At 37.2% G+C, this 20,823-nt stretch overlaps 1 protein-coding gene across 2 annotated transcripts in view; it reads left to right on the top strand.

Annotated features, from left to right (window-relative positions):
- The first annotated feature begins 4,897 nt into the window (after positions 1–4,897).
- Positions 4,898–20,823, top strand: part of LOC124169214 (zinc transporter 1) — a 63,423-nt gene continuing 47,497 nt past the window's right edge. For both annotated transcript variants that reach the window (XM_046547731.1, XM_046547732.1), the window contains exon 1: positions 4,898–5,155. The gene's annotated coding sequence lies outside the window, so the exon portion shown is untranslated. The remainder of the gene's footprint in view (positions 5,156–20,823) is intronic.

A 20,823-nucleotide genomic window follows, 5' to 3' on the forward strand; every position in this document is an offset into this window, starting at 1 on the left:
CATTTTTTTCTCATATAATAACGAAATGAGGATGACGGCCTCCCTCACCAGAACCATTGCATGGATGTGGTGAATATTTCCCACTCAGTTTTATTTAATGATTTTCTTAGTGAACAAGTGCTGTGCTCCGAACTGCGTTAACACAGCTAACTCGAGAAACTTCTCCTGTCCAGATAATTAAAGCACTTGGTTTGCCAATGTTTGGTATTCAAATTTCAGGATATGCCGGAAACTCAGAGGCAAGTCTATATAAGCTTGTATATCTTTTATTCAATATCAACTCATAATTTACGGTTTGCGATTGGTTAAAAAACTTTTAAAAATCACATTCATCGTTTCAGCCGTATATACACCTGTTTAATTTGAATTATGGGTGCCGCAAATTTTTTCTTACCTTGCGGTGTACAATAAAATACTGAGAGAAAAGAATATTCATAAGCGAAGAAGAAGGAATATGTCGTGGAATACTTGAAAACAAGATTTCGACTGGATGAAATCCATCATTCCAAAAATATTCTGACGCGTTTTATGCGAAGAATGTTTACCCGAAATACCTGAGAAAGTGGAATCAAAGCTCGTGGACAGATGTGCAAATCAAAGAGACGTTCAAAAGCTGGCTGCAGAAGGACATGGAATTTCCTCCAGAAGTATATCAATATCTCCTCCAGAAGTATCTCCCTCTCGCATCTAGTGAGTGCAAATGATTACCGTGTATGCACAGTCGGCTAATATATGCAATGTGTAAAAATAATCATTCATTAATCTCAATCATCATACTTATAAAGGTGGAGTTTTAATTCAGGATTTCATTTCAGACAAGATGAAATTACGTGTAAATATAAAATTATTATCAATGAGTAAGAAATATTGGACCCGTTTCCATAATTTTGAAAAATCTACGAACAAATGCTTTATGTGTATGAAATGTAATTATTAATGTGATTTGCAATTTTCACTACAGGTATCGATGAAAGACTTATCTATAGACTTTAAGTGATATTAAAATCTCTATCCTGCGGCTATGAGGTAAATAATGAAGCCTTCAGCCAGTATTGCATGGAAATAGCTGAGCTGTACATCGATTATGGTTGGTATTATATGCTGCTCATGGTACATAAAGTGCTGATAGCGAACAGCAATTTCCAAAGAATCCTTTCTTACAATTGAATTTTTAATGGAGGAAGCATTGGGGGCCAGGAACCTAGACATGAGGAAATTCCGAGAGCAGTGTACAAGAAAATCATCAAGAATTTTAAATTATGAAGATATCTTTCGAAGACTCCTTTACATATCTGAATCATACATTTTAATTACATCATGAGTTACAAAAAACGAGGTCAGCCCATAAGGTGTGGTGAAAATTTGCTAATTTTAAGTGATTCGCAGAGCGGCAATGAGTCCGATGGGGTGACATCGGACGACGATTCTTTTAAAATTCGTTTTTGTGATACATGAAAGCGAATTATTGCAATTCGAACATTATTTTCCTTTATGTTCTTAATATCAGTCATTTTATTTCATATAATGTGACTAAAAAAATATATGGAAGCCAAAAATGAGTGAGTGTGAGTATTTTTTCAGATTTTGGTATGTCACCGACTATGCTGATGGTCGCGGGTTCGAATCTCACCAAATTCTATAATGTATTTTAACTACAATTTATACATCTTTTACCTTAAAATTATACTATTTTAAGCTCTCCATGAACACCAAGTTATCGCCAATCGCAATGACATCTATATCAAGATTTTCTAAAATTGTTTAAATAATAACAGCTCAAAAATGCTAAAATGAAGAGATATCGTAAAAATAATGCTAAAATCAGATTCATACGATCAAAATCAGTTAGGGACTTACACTTTTTTTTGTTGCTATTTTAGGTAAAATTACGACGTTATCAATTTTGGCCAGCTTTTTTCGATTTGGGACCACTGTGCGTCGTGAGTTGGGTGGCTAATCATTTCCAGTTAGCTGACGAAAATTCATGGGTTGAGAACATGTGTCAGTGAGACGTTGATAACGCTATCAAGGACATTGGCACGCACATTGATTGTTTCAAATTATACCTCGTCGCTTTGGAGTGAAAACTACATGTGAATAGCCAGGATTAGTAACACTGCTTAAACCTGTCGTTGGTTGACATTTATCTACTATTGTAGCCTCGACCATAATTCATAAACGAGAGCTATAAGGTGCCAGTAATGAGCGCTAATTAATGGTGCGAGTTGAAATTTCTTCGAAGAACGTTAAAATTAACTTTTGGAAAGGAAAATTTTCGAAAAATCAATTAATACTATCTATTTGGCCTTTTTTGGCAATATCAATTTGGCACTAAAAAGCCCGGCTGGGTCAAATCGACCCAATTAGAGAATATTCATGTTTATTATTTTGAAACGAAGAAAAATTTTAGACTCATATTTCGTGACTTTTAAGTATTTAGTTTGGTTTACCACTGTGCAAAAGTTAGGCCTGATATAATTATTTTTTCTCATCACTTACACCTGCCGTGCCCGGAAGAGTAATTTTTACCCAGACCATCAAATTAATTTGAAGCCTTTCTACTGTTCCTTTGTTATCATGGTAACTATGTGTGATATACCGAATTTTTTGTCAAAATATGTATGTAATTTTTTTTAATCCTGGCACCATTGATATTCATTGTACCTCCCAAATACATCAGAGGAAAAGTAATAGGTATTCACAAAGTTGCGGAAGATAGTTTCTCATAACAACATAGAGATTGTTGAGCAACTAAAATTTTAATATTTTTCGTCTAATTATTTTTTCTACTGCCTTCCCAAATGCCTTATAAGCAATATTAATAAAAAGACTGAGAAGGAATTAAATATTTTAAGTAAAATATGCAAACCTGGCCACATTGAGTCAAATTCACCCACTTGGGCATTAAAGGGTGTAAGGATTGTTCTAGTGCTAGTGTTAAGAAAAGAAATAAGAGTTAAAAATTAGTAATTCGGAACCTATTTACTCGCTCATGGATATTAAAATAAGAGAATGCGATGTCGAACATTCTTCCCACTTCTTCTCATACTCAAAGTTTTAAAAAGTATGTGTTTATATTGTTTTGCGTTATTAATTTTTTTACATTTACGTATGCATATTTTCCAAGAAAATAATCATTATGAGAAGTTGCGCAAGGGCATTCTTACTTAAAATTGGAAAAATTAAACATGTAGCATTACAGTTCCCTTATTTTGGACCTCTCATTTAATATACTAATCTGGATGACGAGTTGAGGTCCTTTAATAAAGAGATTATTCTTTGCCAACGTCAATTTTCATTGTCACGGCTACATAAAGAAAATTTGAGGTTACAACAGAACCCTTATAAAACATTCGAAACAAACTCAAACAAGCCATAAAAGCCATGTACAGATACTTAAAATTACCTTGAATTAATGGAAAGGTATATACAGTTGACAACAATGATTTAATAATCATAATTATTTTAAAAGTAAATGCAATTAAAGCGAAACTTGGTCTAAGAAAAGTAACTTTTTAGAAATACCTAGTCCTGATATCTACTCGTAGATTAGTATGTGTAGCAATATCCCGAAAACTGGACCAGTTGCATATGTAATTCAAACGTACGGTACACCTACAGATGATGGGGTATTCAGCCCTGCTTTCAGTTATGAAATGCATTTTTGTGTAACAATAAGCGTTTTTTTTACTTCTGTGCTGCATGAGTCGCGGACCACCCCATGCTGCTTGTCAGTGCGCCGTCTGTTGTTAATGAATAAACCACACTTCGGTGAAGAATTTCTCGTTCGTTCCAGAAACACTTCCACTACTACATCTACATAATACACTGCGAGTCATCTTAAGGGTGTTTGGAGGGGGTGATCAATCACCAGAATTCAGCATGTAAGGCGATCTCCACACCACTAAAAATTATTTTGAAAAATAATATTTGAAATATCCATAACATTTGTTCGTGCAAGTATCACGATAATCGCACGTATATGCGGCAACGTGTTCCAGTCGTGAAATAATTCTCAGCGGTGGCTTTTTTTCGTAAATTTTCCGCTCGGAACAACTACCTACTGGTCATTTGCGGAATTCAGACGTACGGAATAGTGGACCTTTGGTCGAGGCTTATTGACGGTCATAAAATGTGCGGATTACGGATGCGAATATTGATACCATCCATGTACAAAGGATTACGAGATCTCCCCAATTGCACTGAAGTGATCAACAAATTTTTATATCAAAACCTTACGTAGACATGGATCCAGTTCTTGCAGCGATGGGATCAGTTATTCAAATATTTATAAGTAAGACTGTGTGTTGTTAATGGGAGCTCTTTTGCACCTTTGAGGTTCTGAAACGTAGTTTTTTTTAAGACGAGTGTTTTCATGACGTACTCACTCAAACAACTAGCTACTAAGTGCCGATCACAAAGGAGAAATACAGAGCAGTTCTCCTTCTTGAATAGGACCATAAGGGACTGGAACGACCTACCAGCGAAACTATTTGGGCCCTTCCCGAAACATTTACATATTTTTAAAATGCGGATGAAGAAGTAGGGACCAAGGGTTTCTTATAAGGTTATCTATTGTTTTTGCATCATATATACATGTTACCACCAGGCCAATGGCCTACTTGTAACGATTTAAAAATAATAATTTGCGGAATACAGATTGCGGATCAGTGGATATTTTTTCGACCCATATTGACTGTCATAAAATGTGCGGAATTCGGATGCGACCATATGTGTATATGTTCGTGCACACGCAGTAATGGCCCTCTGCCTATTATGCGCTCGTCCTCCCACAGCGATTGGAGGCTGTTAGGAGGGGAAGGGATTCCCCTCCCCTTCAACCCCCCCCCCCTCCAATTCCCATCGCGAACACAGTAGCGGCGGACGAGTCAATCAAGGCATTGAGTCAGTCAGTGCTTCGCTTTCCACCGCGACTCACATATCTATCCGTGTCTCGTTTTCTCCTCGTCCAGAAGCCGAGAGATACTCTCCCCGCCAGTTTCGTGGCCGACCCGCCGCCCGACTCTCTTCTATGTCGCTGGCGGGATACACAATCTGGGCGGTCAGCAGTTCGGATATCGAGAGATAGAGGCGGTCATCGCGGGCGGTCGGAATAATCAGCTCGTTAATCGTTGTTTTGGGAGTCCGTTCAAAGGTGAGTTTTACTCCTCCCCCCACCCCTCCTAATCGCCTCCGCCTTATCTATCTCCCGTCGTGTTTCTTCCTGCTCCAAATGACTCGATTTGGAAAGACATTAACATTCGGGAAGGCAGTGCGTCTGTTTGCGTCGCTGTGACTCAAACCTCAAAAGTCTTAAATCGTTTGCGTAAACAAACACGCTACTTTATACGCGCCTCACCGTATCTGATCCCAGCCTCAGAATAAATATGAAAAATCGAGATAATCGGATTAAGCGCGTGTTACCAAGATTGAAATGTAAAAATCCGAGATCACGTGATCGTCGTGATAAGCTTCTTTGGCTGATTACGACTCAAGTGCATGTTTTCGTGTTGCTTATATCGTCTGCATTTCGTTTTTGATATGTGGAAACGTAAACGTGATTTTCGTGGGATAATCCCGGTATTAAACATGATACAACTATTATAAATGGTACCTACTTGGTCTCATATCGTCTTCATTTCGTTTTTGATATGTGAAAACGTAAACATGATTTTCGTAGGGTTATCCCGGTATTAAACATGATAGAAATATTTCAACCGGTGCTTGGCGCGAAATCGGGAAATCCGGTATCGAATCCCGGCTGAGGCAAATGGTTTATCCTCCATGAGTTTACCGACCATCCTCTTAGCCTTATCTATCTTCGATTGCTTACTGCCTTGGTAGCGGCGGGATAAAGTCCTTGCCTGCTAATCCTGGGGTCGCGGGTTCGAATTCCACCTGGAATGATTCTCTCCCATCTAGGACATGGATGTTTCTGCGTGCCCATTAACTTAATTGTAAGAAAGGATGGTATAATCCTAAATTGATAAGAACGAAATTAATATTAGTATTACTGTAGCGTTTCTCTCGCTCCAAATAACTCGATTCGGGACGACAATACGTCTCTTTGAGTCGCCGTGACTCAACCTTAAAAGTCTTCAGCCATGTAAGAAAACGTACCTACTTGCAACTTTAACATACTTTTCTCCGAAATTTATGTGCACTTGCGGGTGAATCGATTGAGTTGCGCCTTTGATTAGTCCGCTGTTATTCCTTGAATGATTGTTTATTTCGATTGGAAATGCTGTTAATATTAAAATTCTCGCGAATATGACGTATCTGCAGGAAGATTTCTCGGATTTCTCAGCGGGTATTTTTTTGAGTATGTTATTCCGCTTGTTCAACCCACTGAACTAAGCGGTTGCAAAACATTGCCTGGACCTTGGGCTTAGCATGAATTTAAAAAAATGCGAAGGTCCTATGCCGCACTGGCAATTACTGGGATCATATCGTAAAAGAAGCGATACAAATTAGTGTAGAAGAAAAGGCCATCAATTGGGAAAAAGGCTTTCAGTAAAACAATACTTGGAAGAGCATAATGAACTACTATATAAGAAAACTACACTGATCGAGAAAGGACCAACCATGGTTTACTGGAACAGTATGGAATGGTATAAATACCGATGAGAAATTGGCTCCATATTCCACCCCTGAAGACGACGACTTAGCCGTTGACACGTTTGGACCATGAATCTAAAACAATACCGGTCACTAACTCTGCAGATCATACGCTGGAAAAAAACTTAAATAGTACATGACGTATTTGGTTTTTAATAACTATTTCATTTGATTTTTTAATATTTCCTCGAATAATACTCGTGAGGCGCATGACGTTTGTGGTGCAGGATCAGCTCTTCATGAAAACATCTTGAAAATAGGACCAATATTTCTGCATAGCAACGAATAGGCTGTTTGCACTGTCGAAGTCTAGAATAATAAACAAGAGAGCGGTCGACGCGCATTAAATAGACTAACAACATTCATTTGTTGCCCACGCTATTACCCAAAGCTGCCGTTTTTCGTTGAAATATGAAAAGCAGCTAGTAAATGAAAACTTTGAAAATTAATTCTGTTCTGAGTTGAATTCGTAAGGCCTGAATTACGAGGAATACCCAGAAAGTCAGTGTAAACGGTTATAAATAGGTTTTTCGAAATGTGCACTCCAGCAATGGGAATGAAAATTTCACGAAACAAACTCGCCGCTTTAATTCGAAGGATGATTTCGACGGAATCACCCAATCGGGGCTCTTCCCTCTCATATCATGGTCGGGGATTGTGACGTCACGGAGATTTTGTTTTTATTCTTGCCCGCGCGTGCGCAGAAGACAATTGACGCTCGTACAGTCATTCATTCATCCATTTAGCACCTTAAATTTGCATTTACAGATTCAGTAGCCGGCAACTACCCGCAAATAGATGCCTCATCAAACGAAATATGAAAGAAAACAATAAAATAACTCACTAAATTCCATTAACGAACGAATAATTTTCTTTTCTTTGCTCAGCGAATTAATCAAGGAGTGGTAACGCCCGACTAGTACCGTAGTACCGATGTGGGACGTGCACTTTGTGTTGTATTGTGCATGCAGAATGTTCTGGAAGGAATGTGTAATAGTGACATTATTTTCATTATTATATTGGATAGTCTCTGTTGTATCGGCGGTCATTACGGGATGAATTTTTTGGGTGTAAATTATTTTCCTTTGTTTTTATGAATCTTTCGATTTTCTATTTTTAAGACTTATGCACGGTTATTTTTTCATGGGTCAAAGGATCACGTATATAAATGATTTATTATTATTAATCGCAATTGATCAACATAGCTCACCATCAAATCTCAACATCACAACAATATTTCTTCCAATGCTCATCCGATGCTAGAATCGATGTTGTCAAAAATTCTTTATTGAATAATAGCACTTATCAAGCATTTTTTTATTTTTGCCACGACAGATTTTAAGCAAGTGAAATTGATGTTTTTTAATCGCTATCAGATAAAGTTTATTTCATATATCCATACGGTATGATGAGTTTTCCAGGATCTGTGAATGGGGATATCAAGTGTGTTTTTCTATTGTGATCAATTTGAGTTCGGTTGCTAAGGAACATGTTCAAATTCCTATAAACATATTAAAATACTTCATATTTATTTTATTTTGGCTGAGGTAATACGTTAGGCTTTCTGAATAGAGGTCTATAGGGTACATTGTTGCTGCTGTATGTGATCAGCGGGATGTCATCGCTTTGGCTTGCGAGGTTAGCAGTGTTGGGACTGGAAGAAGTTTGATGTCTTTCAAAAGTTTAGTTTTATTCGAGGTTTAATTTGATTTGGTTTTTGCACAACCATCGGAAAAAAGTGAAGCAGGTTGGTTTAAGAGCAGTTCTGTGAATAAAAGTAATGCTACAAAGATGTTTTTGTCTCATAGAGCATCGACGTGTTATACGAGCAGGCTTTCGCGAATTTGGAATGACAAGTATGAGGCCTTATGGGTGTGAAAGCATATTCGTGTTTCTCTTTGAAAATTTCCGATGCTATAGAAAGTGTATGAGTGAGTGAGTCAGTGGTCGGTGATTTAAGAATGACGACTCATAGGAGTTTTTTTTTACATAATGAGAAGTCCCGCGGCTGAGCTTTGAGCTACCGAGTGCGTCCGCCGGGTTGCGGATTATGGACCAGCCTGATAGATATAGAAGTTAGATTCGGTATAAGCGAGTTTCCTTGTCGAATAAGTAGTCGTGGACCAAAAGCGACGGCGTTGTTGAGAGGGTAGGGCAATCTCGACACACAACTTTGCGGTCGTATTTAGAGGGCTATGCGCTGCTTTTTAGTGCTGATGCGTTGCGGGCGGCACCGGAATAGGGTTGTTTCCTTCATCAAAGAAAACTAAATCCATTGATTGCGATTCCTTACCTACCATTAATGTATTCATAATATACAAATTATTTGGTTTTAGAAATCCCAGTTTAGACGAATGGTAACGGTCAATTTTAACCTCATTTGACAATGGCCAGATTGGCGCCCATACGATTCCACTCCGCGTGACGTCACAGGGACCTAGATTATATACGAGTAGATAGGAGTTTTACATCTTCTGAGATTACCAATGCATGCATGAGGTACAGAGCTCAGGGAAACATCTCTTAATAATCACCTATTAAAACTGCCTAAAGTCGGAAAGTTTCCTTCGTTTGATAAGGTAGTAATAATCCATATTTAAGCCAAGCACTATCTGCTAGCGGGGTACTCAGCGACCCGCTAGCAGCCTGCGTCGTATCAGCACTCAAGCCTCGCCCCAAGGTCGCCTCACAGGGCGGCGGCGGGAACCAGAAATACGTCACACGGACTTTTTCCCATCATTCCTACTTAGCCGTCGCGTTTTCGCGCGCTAGAAAATTTTCACTTTTTGTTTAATCGCGAAAAATAGATATCGTCATTAAAAAATCTAAAAGCGTGAAATACGTACTCCAGGAGTAATATTCTTTCGATTTAGGCAATAAAAAATAATAGGAAACCACCTTTTTAGTGCTTGGTATGCTCCTGTCGTCTATGCAAACAAGTTGTTTTATGGTGAAGCATACTTCATTTTCATAGTTTTTCATATCAAAATTGACTCCCATACAAATCAATGTAGCACTTTAACAACACGTGTCATTGTTATTGCTCTTAGATTAATAGAAAGTACGTATTATAACTAACGTTTTGGTATATCTCTTGTTAAACTTCAACGTTCAGAGTAGTCTCCAGGGTTCTGTAACCACCATATTGTTCTTTCGGGGTAATGCCGACATCCTGTGAGGGTGAAATATCGACTGGGTGTCGGTAATTTCCCCATTTATTCTATAATTTTGCATGAGACTGTTAGGGCCTTATTGTTAATTTTTAATGACCTCCAGATGGTGAGATCGAGGAAATGGACCACGGAGAGGGGGAAATGGAATGAGGAGACCCTTAAAAAGGCGTTTGAGTTGGTTCAAAGTGGAAGATCTGTTAAAAGTGTGGCGGGTGAATTAGATATTCCCAGAATCACCCTTTATGACCGTCTGAAATCCAACTCTACGGCCAAATCAGGCTTGAGAGAAAATCTTACCTCACACCCGTCCAGGAAACCATATTATCTAATCATATTAAACAGTTATCAAACCAGTTCTGTGGCATAAATTTTACTTATTTAAGGCGATTAGCGTATGATATTCCTGAAAAGCTAAATGTTAAGCATAATTTCAATAGAGATACCAAAATGGCTGGCGAGGACTGGGCTAGTGGGTTTTCAAGTCCTGGTGGTCTATTTTAAAGATCAGGCAAGTATTTTATTATTATGAAATAAAAGAAGCTATCGCCGAAATAACATGGAAATAACACGCGATTTTTCCTTCTGAAAGAGTAGGTACTTTTTACCTTCTAGTATTAATTTGTTTATCCGTGCTCTTCAATGTGCCTAATAATTACGTAAATATCGTTTTCACAAATAAACAATCAGTAATCTAATTATTTTCTTATTTTTTACCACTGTAGAGATTACCCCAAAGGCCTGTCGAAATTACCCCAGTGACTGGGGAAATACCGACATCTGGTAACAGTCACAGAAAACACTTTTTTTACTTCATAAATGGCATTCATTTGTTAACATAACATATCATACGGATGTAGAAAATTCGAACTAATTTGCAAGTAGTCCAATGAACGATGCAACTTAATTAGTAAAAATCATAAAGTTAAAAATGCCTTAAGGTGTCGGAATTGCCCCGGTCTACCTATAGGTCTCGAAAATGAAAAGGAGACTTCGTTGATTTCCACTGATTTATTTCGTCCGTACGACATGACACCATAGAGGTCATTATTCTATACATTATTAAATAATGACCTCTATGGTTCGAAACATGTCGTACGGACGAAATAAATCAGTGGAAATCAACGAAGTATCCTTTTCAGTATTAACTTCCACATAGCTGAGCCTAATGCCATGGAACGGGTATAGGGCTGTCCCAGTGTAAGATAGGCCATCTAAAAGATACATTAATCCTGTGAAGACTACGACTTGGCTACGGGAGGCCACCAAAAAATATATGCATCTCATTTGTGATGGAAAAATCGATTTTCGATTTTAATCGAAATGACAAATATCATACATCATTCAAATTACGATTTTTCCAGCGATTGTTGGAACTATCGTGAGTTTACACGACGATGGTTAAAACCTGTGCTGCCCTCTAGTACTGACATCTTAAGTGAACGGGAAATTGACGGTTAGCAAAGCTGTTGAGGTATGCAGGGTTAAGATATTACTGTGTTCAACGTGTATTTACCGAAGAATTTTTCTTCCGCCCATATTCTTCCTCCCTAGGACAAATCCATGAAAAAAATAGAGCTTCACGAGCTTTTCGTCTTTCTCTTGTCGTTTCCTTTTCCTGTTTCAAGCGCCCAACCATCGTAAAGTGGTAACGTTCGGAACTACGTGAACTATTGTTAGGACATGCATTCACACGGCTAGTTCGGCCAACTATCGTTCGGACGATCGCTCGGACAATTGTAATGTGAACTAGGTATCAGAGAAATCGAGCCTTAACTTTGAGTTCCAGCGATAGGTTTTCAGGGACCAATAGAGTGATGACTCCACCCACCAGGTTTTTGAATCACACGGCGAAAGGCGAAGAATGACATGCTTAATAATAGTCCATAATCCATGAATAAAAGTTAATGAATTAGAGTCCATAATATTTATTAGCTTCCCATTTCAAACTTATTTTCCTCTGCATGAGCCTAATTTTAATTCGCCTACACGTTTTCATTCATTGAGCCATTTTCGATCCCAGAGACCGATCGCCATTTCTCGCGCCTTAAATTTACCCCTCGCGTGATGTCTTGCAAATAGTATAGGTTAAAAGATGTATGAAATTTGATTGGGATTTTCTGTATTCGTATTAGAAGCATCTGAAGGGTAATTCCTTCTAGACTGGTAGGAAATAGTAAAAAAACATGCAACATCCAAAACGCGACTCACGGTCTTTACTGTTACCTTATTACCTAGTACTGCATTATTAAGATTCGCAAACTCCAGCCCTCCATTTCTCTAAGCTTTCTCTTTCATGCTATTAATGATAGCTTACTGGCGATTCTCCACAAATACCTTAATTAATTTTCTCTACACGATCGGTTTAGGTACCTTTTCCATTTTTTTAGCAGCCCTGAGGATGAGCCCCGAGTCGGAGCTTGAAACATTGGCTAATATGAATAAATGAACCCGGTAGAAATCCCGAAAAGAGTATACCCACATTATTCGCCGGGAAAGCATCAAATCATATTTTACCTTCTCTTTTGTCTTATCTGCGGATATTACCTTGGCAATAAAACAAAATGTAATGAAACCAATTGCGTAAAGTAAATAATAATGTTTGTGGAAAATAGCCAATAAGTTTTAATTTTCAATATGTTAGGATTCTACAAGATTAAGGCCGAGGCTAATCTCTTTACTAGTATCTTTCGTCAGTTGCCTTATGTGTTTTTCCCTTGTACTCATCTTTATCTGCACCAATTACTTATCTCTGGGTCTTTTTCGGCGGACTTTTCCTCAAAATTTCCCTCTATTATGTACAACCTAACGTGATTGCTATGTCCAGTGACGTGGACTCTTTCTTCGTCTTTCATAATCAGCACTGTTACCTATCAGAGAAAACAGTAACACGCGCGGGTGGTTTTATTTCCTGGCAAGCATGCATCTCTGCACGCAATTCATGCCTGTTGCACGAATACACTTGCATAGCAAGAAATAAATGTAAAATCAATTGTTCGCGAGTCCACTCCGAGGAATGGTGACGTAATTGATCCGCAGATAAACTTTTTTTACGTTCCTTACAGTGTTTATTAAAAACTCTACCGGTTTCAACCTTTTCAGGTGTAATCAAGAGGCTGAAAACGTTAAAACCGGTAGAATTTTTAATGAACACCGTGTGGAATATAACAAAGTTTATTTTTGCATCTATCAATAAATAAATAGTTAGCAATTGGTAGTTAAAATGTGTTCATCCATTCAATGTGATAACTTCAGGTAATAAGACCGAGCGTAATTGTTCCATTGAAACAAGGTTTTGTTGAAAATATATTGAAATAACATATTTGCAATTTTATACTTTTTTAAAGCAGTGGGAACGTTCACCAATTTTTAAAATATTGTTAATTGTGGTCTATATATAGAAAACCTCCGACTTATTTTTCCTTTTTCGTGCGAACTTCCCAAGACGATTGGTGGAAACAGCCTTTTGTGTAAGTTCTTACCCCAAAATGACATATACCACATGAAAGCTGCAAATATTGGTCTTTGATCATCGCATGAAAACAGGGTTACACATGAGATAAGCTGTATTTGTCATAATTTATCTGTAAATATTTATCTGCATGTGACTGTAAAAAATCCAAGGACCAGAAAAACACTCAAAAGGCACACCATAATTTCTAAAAATATACTGAAGGATAAAATATGTAATACATGAAGTACCAAAATTTTTCGGGAAACCTCAGCTAATAAGGTCTAGAAAAAACTCTCTGGGTTATTCTCCTGTGTAGAATAATCTTCCATTTCTCTAGGTACAGAAAATTCGGTTTTGGTATTAGTAGCTCACGTCGCCTTCATGTCGCCGTTGATATTCTCCGAAAGGGTAGTTTCCCTCATCAAAGAAAACGAAAGGCATTGATTGCGATTCGTTACCCACCATTAGTGTGTTCATATGGAATATTCATTGTGGTAGATGAATGCTGTAGACGTAATATTTTTCCCCAGGTTGAGTTACAGAGTTCATGAAGTTGACAAAACGGCTAATTTTATGGTGTGCGGAGTCATTTATTACACTCGCGTGTTTACATTTTTGAATTTTTCATAAAATAAAAATTAAACCAGAATTGAAAATAAAATTTTCTTTAAAATGACGTATTATTCATTATTGTGGGATGCACTGAAGTCCAGATATAAATTTGCAAAGTACAGCGGCACATCATTTTGACGCCGACAGTAGATGGCGTCACCAACTGCCCTGGTATTCTCGTAGGGGAGTAAATACAAATGCGGTTCAACTTACGAAACAGCAGTACAGTTTCGGCAATCTTGTCCTATATTGGTTAACAGCTATTAATGAAAGCATAGATATTATTTCAAGGGCGACGCTAAGGCGAGCAGCGTATCCTATGTGCATGCACAGTAAGAGCGCGGCGTGTAGACAGCATCGCCTCTGGTTTGGTTGGCAGGCCACCAAAGAGCTTATAATTAGGATGACGTCTTCCAATGTGGTGACAAAGCCCACACATTGGCAGAATAGTGAACACCAGTTCCTCCTTCCTGGATGTATTTCAATTGGAATTTAAATCAAGGATCTTTCGTGGTGAGGAATGGCATTGAATTCCGATCAACATTAAAATCTGATCACAAATCTGATCCTAAATAACAAAAAAAAAGATATAGAATACAAAAAATTTACAAAAAAATGCTAGCAATTTGCAGCTACGTTTTCAAACATAGCGAAAAAATGAAAAACTCCAGAGAAATTTACAATTCGGTAATAATTAAACAAAAAATTAAATATAACCATAAAAATATCGATCTTTGCATTCTGTTGCCATTTTGGCACTCGTTTAATGCATTGTGATAAAAATTAATTATTTTTGGCTTCATTTTCACAAAAAAAATATTTTGAAACCGACAACGCAAACATATGTGCCAATTTGCTTAAATATTTTTTTTAAATTGGCTAGCTGGACTGAGTTTTTGACTCACCAATACAGCATTTGGAGACTCGCTTTCGGCGCGAACGCTAGTGGTGAGGACGTTTAGTTAAATCCATATTTACATACTACCCCGCTAACCGCCTCAATGGTCTCTTGGCGGAGGATGTTTCGACACCAAGTGAAAAATAAATAAACGCTAAATTTTCAGCCCGCTTTTCTTGAGTAAAGGACGTCATCAGAGATATGGTTTATTCAATCAATGTAGAAGAACCTTTTAATGCGGGAAGGAACCACTCAATATAGTGTAAATAGTAACGTACCACGCGACGTTCATGTACAAGGCCGAGGAGGAGTGGAGAACCCGCTCGGTAGGAGTCCATGACGTCATCAACATTTCTGCAAAAGGGTAGCGAAGACTTTCGAATTTTCCCTGCGAATATCTCGATAAGTAGGCATCGGTTGGAAAAACAGTAAAGGTATTGATGCATTTATTTTTCAAACTCTATCATAATCGACAATCAAAAAAAAATTATTGAACGAGGCCATTATTCCGCTGATATCCACACGACGACAGAAAAATTCCATGTGGAAAATCAACAACATATCAGATTAAAATTTTAATTTTTTCATTTCAATCGAATAATTTTTCAATTTTAAGAAAACGAATGGATGATTTCTCCTCTTTTAACCTGATAATGTTTTCGCAGCGTTGCCAATTAGAGCTAAAAGGATGCCAATAACATAGCCAATAGCCTATAGGCTTTAGGAATCTTGAAACGGAGAAATTAGAAAATTATTTTGTCTACTTCAAGTGGGCGCTCTGAATTGTGTTTACACTTGAAATTCAAACGTTGAAATTAATTTATTGTCTATCTATGGTATCTACCGATTCGATCGATAGATTTTTCTTCCTCATAGGAAAATCTACTAGAATTGGTAGAATATTAATTGCGTATGCTTGGTTTCGCTATTTAGTGGGCCCTTTTCGCTCTGTAGCGTTAAGGTGTTTTTCTCCGTCCCTCCCTTCCGCTCCTATCCTTTCCCAGAGGCGTCGGCGGGCTCCCATCGCGGCGGCGCCTCTATCCTTTTTCCTTCCTCTCCAGCCCCTCCCCGGGTGATCGGGCGGATCAAGCCTCGTGCTTGGTCCCCGGCCCCGGTGTGTTGTATCCCTAAGAGGGTTCACCTAGAACCCTCATCATCTCTGTCTATCTATGGTAGCCTAGGCATTCTAAACGCCCCCGCACACGTTTTAAGATAAAAGTTTCAAAAGTTTTGAATATTCTGTAGTTTCGGTTAAGGTTGAAAATATAATTGTTATCTATAAATGTTAATTATATCATAAATCATGGACTTTTTCTTTATTTCATGTATCTATCTCTTGAGTTTTGGTCCACATTAATTAAATTTTGTTTCTCCGTCAACGCTTCTGTCAATTTATTGCCACATTCACGTGGGCGTGAGTCATCTGAAAAATATCGGGTTATTTAAAGTAAAACCTGGCCGACATTTAGCCGTATCGCAATTTTCGTATTCAAATTTTAATACCATATCCGAAGATACTAAATACCTCCGAGTGTTTATTCGGCTTTACCCGGAGCAAGAAGAAGTAGAGATTAGGCGTGAGAAGATAATTTTATTCCAAAATGTATATTTAACAAGTATTCTGGCGAATCGCACCTCTTTTCAGTATTTTTCCGGTAAAAAGCGTTTTAGAAGGTCCAACCATGTCACGCTTTCGTATGCGTCGCATTACATTTTCGATTGGCTAAAATGGGACATCAAGTACTTCTCAACAGAAAGTAAACTGATGATGCACCTGTAAGCCTCTGTGTAAGAGGCTTATACTTCTTACTCTGCTTTGTATTTATATCTTCCAATGCAATTTTATAGCATCATTATCATCACTGGTCAACAATCATACAAGTAAGATAGGTTTGACGCAGCTCTCCACTCAATTCTCCTATCAGCGAATCTTTTCTCTCCTTCGTATTTTTATTCTCTTACTTCTTTACCTATTCCATATATTTCATTAGAGGTCTTTCTTTTACGTTTTTGCCATTTTCTTGGCCCTCAACAATTTTCTTCATCCGGCCATCAAGTCTCAAAATATAGCCCATAAGGTTGTTCCGTCTTCTTGTTAAGGTTATCATGAGGCTTCCCTTCTCTCCTACTCTTCTTAGGACTTCCTCATTACTAACTCGGTCGATCCATTTGATCTTCATCATTCTTCAGTAGCACCACATTTCGAAGGCCTCCATCCTTGCTTTTTCCGCTGCTGTCATTGTCCATGCCTCACTTCCGTATAGGAGCACACTCCAAATGTATGTACTACAATTAAGTATGCGAAAAAAATATGTCGGTACTGTAATGACGGACGAAGATGCTCATCTAAATTATACCGGTAACTTGACAATCGTATAGTGCATCACAGCCTGCCACTATGTAACAAAATCCAAAATATGCCAAATCAAGATTTTATAATCAAATATTAACTAATATAAATACATTAGAGAGTCCGTTATATTCAAATAAAAACTGTGAAGTTCTTGTATCATTGATTACTCTTTTTTTACTGTATACGTATTTAAATGAACATCTTCATCGTCTCATTATCTAATATGTATTTCTTGAATTATGGTTACTCATTCATGCTATGGTTCATATGAATATAATCAATCTTATAGCAATGACTTAATATATTCAAAAATAAATTTTGTTATATTCCGAACAATATTTTAAAAACTCTACCGGTTTCAACCATTTCAGGCAAGGTAAAGGTATAAGGAAGTAAAAAAAATGTTCTTTTACCTAATAATAAAATTTTTTTAAATTTGTTTTATTCCACCATTTTGTTTAGTGGCATGACTAGTTTCGACGCAGCGGCGTCATCATCAGATACTAAGGGTCGAATCAAAGGCTTGGTTCTTATATTCGCTCCAGGTTATGGAGGAGGAAGAAAATAGTTCTTTTACCTCTTGATAATGATTTGAAAAGGCCGAAATCGTTAGTTTATTTCAAAATAAATACTGTATGGAATACAACAAAGTTAATTTTTGAATTTATCATGTCACCATTCCACGAAGTGAACTCGCAAACCATTGATTTCAACGTATTTCACTTATAATTCACTTGCACTTATGCTATCAATAAATTTCAAAATCATATGTAATGGATCAATGTCACTTATGATAAATGGTGTAGCAAGTACTGGATTTAATAGCGTATTTCAATTCTAATTCACTTGCACTTATGCTATCAATCAATTTCAAAATCATATGCTATGGATCAATTTCACTTATGCTATATTTGGTGTAGCAAGTGCTGGATTTAATAAATTATCGTCTCTAGCAAGATTTCATTGTACTCATTTAGTAAAGATAATGATGAACTAATCAAATCTCAAGGGTAAAAGGCGCCAGAATTTCATATTTCACATTCTTTTTTTGGTGCAATGAGGAAATCACATAAGATGCCTATCCTTTTATTTAAATTGTCTCCAGTCCCTCGCAACAGCCCCCAGAGGCGTCTGATTTCATCGCGGATATACGACCCAAGCGAACAAAGCACTGTCGGAATGCGCAATGCGCATTCGATCTTATTGTCTATTCGCGCCCATGATCGGCCTACCCTTCGTATTTCTCCAAAGTCCTTCCTACATGGCGTCATCATCCTTTCCCATGATGCCCTGAATTAATGCATTCCAATCCAACGCCTTCCTCGAATACATTTATTTATTTTATAGTCCAGCTGTTACTAAGTAAGTCACACATGATCTGGGAGTCTTCGCCTGCCTGCTATAATATTTCAGCTATTAATGTTTTTGAAATTCATGAGTATGTATCGGTGTGAAACATTTATGTATAATTCAAAATACATGGAATAAATTCAATGCAGTGACTATCAACTTAGGAAAAAAGAAAAGGTTTCGAAAAGTGTTTCTAATTATGGTTTTTAAGATTAAAATTTTTATGAATAACGGGAGAATTTTCGATCGCGGGATATTTCTTCATTGCAAAATGATATTTTATAAGCTTTTTCTCGGAAATTATAATGACTGTTTGGATTTAAAATTTGGATTATTATTCCTGTAGTTTAGTCGGCGGGCAGCAAGGGTGCACTCAAACCATCGTTCGTTTATAACTCAATGGGACTTTCAGTACCTAGTCATCCTCACGTTTTCATTGCTTTCAGCCCAGCATTTCATAAATACGTAAAACTATGTCGTAGCAACGGAGGCGCGATGTATCAGAATATTTCTTAGGCATATGTGTAAAATATTTATAATAGTATACAGATTATATTGGCAGAATATTTCTTTGGCATCTATGGATGTGCAAGAGACCGCTACGCGCATGTAATTTTAAATAAATAAAATAAATGTTTCTCGGTGGGAATATGGATGATTTGACGTATTCAGAATCATACGCCTTGAATGTATAAACCATTTAATGAAAGCGGATGTAAAAGGTAGGTCATGGAAAAAGTTTGCATTGGTCTCCTCCAGCCCTGTATCGAGGACAGCATATTTAGCTGCGTCAAAAAGAGGCATTTGCATGCGCCTAAACTGGCTCAGAAGAATTATCTGCTATTTATGTTAGGGAATTTTGACCGAAGGACGGCAAAGATGACGGAGGAAAAATGCGCAAATTAGGAAGGGATTCCGAAAAGGATGGAGAAGCAAAAATCGCAAAAGTCTTTAAGCAAAATCAGCACTGAATTGAAACGAAAGTATTTTTAAAAAATTATTTGAATCCACGAAAAATTATATGTATTAGTGTAAGATATGTAACTAAAATAAAACTATTTTTCAAGGAAATAATCTCATAAACTAATAAAGCGCTGTTATAATTATATTTTAATTTTGATCGGTGGAATTACGGGGTCAGGCTGCTCCTACCCTGCTAGCAAGTTATTAACTATACATGCAGAGTTTTTCATATTCCGAGTCGAGATATAAAGAAGGGCAAAATAAATAAAAATATGAGGGAACTGTAGTAACTACCTTTTGAAAGAGAATTATAATAAATAGGAATCTCGTCAAAATTACATTTGAAATTTTGATATAAACTTTAGTACTTCGCTGAAGAATACATTTCATTGTATAAATTTGTCATTCAATTAAGTAGTTTGATTAATTTAAAAAAATAAATCATCACTTACCTTCCTCAATGTCAAGGCTTTAAAATGGTCCACTGCATGCATCTTCATAAATTGAGTTTTTTCTTTCTCTTTACCTCCATGTTTAACGTTGATTCAGTTTCACGGAGTATAGGTCTTGAAGAATAAAAAAATGAAATTTTTATAACGTTTAGGTTAATTTATACACCTTCATCAGGGATGTGAATGAATATGAGTACATACATTTGATAAATAATTGCATATAAGGTTGAAACAACGTTTTTTACAATAATAAAAGAGAAAAGAAAAAAAATATCAGATGTAAATTCATTAAGAAAGAAGAAACTACAATTTTGACATATCTTTTTTGCAATGAATTGTTGATTGACGGCAACTATGCCAATACAGTTCATAGTTATCTATACATACTGATTAATTAATTAATAACGAATTTCGCTTAATGAATGAATTTTCGATGTCTGGTCTTTCATTTCAACTGTTTTGTTCTTGGAAATATGTGTCATTTCGTTAATTAATCTTTTTTAAAAATATTTTATTCGTGTAATGCAAAGAGCCGGACGCCGCTGCCCCCAAAATTCTCGCGCTCTCATTAAATATCGCCAAATTCGAGACAATTTCATATCAAGATGTCGCCGAGACCCAGTGCAAAGCCCTCCGTATGAGACAGCACTGTGCCAAGCAGACACACTCCGCTACCCTACTTTCGCCTATCTTCTTCCGTGTCGTCGCTGACTCTGTCTCCTCCAATGATCGCCAATCGTCACAACTCACTTCCTGTTACTCTCGCTACTTCCCGGAGGCCCACAGTGTGGAAAATGAACGCAAAATATGGCTATCGGCTCCAAAATTAATTTTATCATTTTAACATTCTCTTTTTTAGTAGTAGAATTGAGTGTTCGGGTGCGTCGACGGCGTCGGTCATTCTGAACCACTGCTCAGTCATTTGATTCAAATCGTTCATTCCAAGAGTCGTA

This window comes from Ischnura elegans, chromosome 12 (assembly GCF_921293095.1).
Source record: "Ischnura elegans chromosome 12, ioIscEleg1.1, whole genome shotgun sequence".
NCBI classification, from domain to species: domain Eukaryota; kingdom Metazoa; phylum Arthropoda; class Insecta; order Odonata; family Coenagrionidae; genus Ischnura; species Ischnura elegans.